General features: G+C 53.9%; 1 protein-coding gene across 1 annotated transcript in view; it reads right to left on the bottom strand.

Moving 5' to 3' along the window:
* MAP1LC3A (microtubule-associated protein 1 light chain 3 alpha) overlaps positions 1 to 566 on the bottom strand; it is a 7,345-nt gene that overhangs the window by 2,004 nt on the left and 4,775 nt on the right. The window lies entirely within an intron of this gene.

Below are 566 nucleotides of genomic sequence, written 5' to 3' on the forward strand. Positions count from 1 at the left end.
TGGGGCCGCCCTGGGCTGATGGAGCGGGCGGGCCAGGCTGCAGCCCCGTGGCACCACTTCCAGCCCTCACCGAGTCTGTGTCAGGACTGACCGCGGTTCTGGGCACCGTGGGAAACAGCGGGAGCCAAAGGCCCGGCGCCTTCAAGGGGGCTTAGGGCAAGAGAAGGGAGAAGGTGCGGGAGGCACAGTCAGACACAGGATAGAGCAAGACGCTAGAAATGAACGCCCAGGTTTGAAAAAGAATAATATAATTGAAGAGTAGAGCTATCGAAATTCAGGTCTCAGAGGATGTGGCAAGAAGGCAGAGCAGGACAACAGAAGAGAAATCGTGGACCTGGAGGCTGATAGCAAGCAGCTTACCAGAGGACAGGTGATGGAGAATTAAAAGGAAAAGGCCACGGATGGCAACGCCAGGAGAACTCGCAGGCCGGAGCAGAGCTCCAGAGGCGAGCACTGAAAGACCTGCAGAGGCAGTTCCTGAATGAGAGCTGCCAGAAATGATGCTTAAAATCCAGAGCAGAAGGCACAGACCGAAGATCAACATCTTTTTTTTTTTTTTTTTTTTT

Source organism: Mandrillus leucophaeus, unplaced genomic scaffold, assembly GCF_000951045.1.
Source record: "Mandrillus leucophaeus isolate KB7577 unplaced genomic scaffold, Mleu.le_1.0 Scaffold129, whole genome shotgun sequence".
Classification (NCBI taxonomy): domain Eukaryota; kingdom Metazoa; phylum Chordata; class Mammalia; order Primates; family Cercopithecidae; genus Mandrillus; species Mandrillus leucophaeus.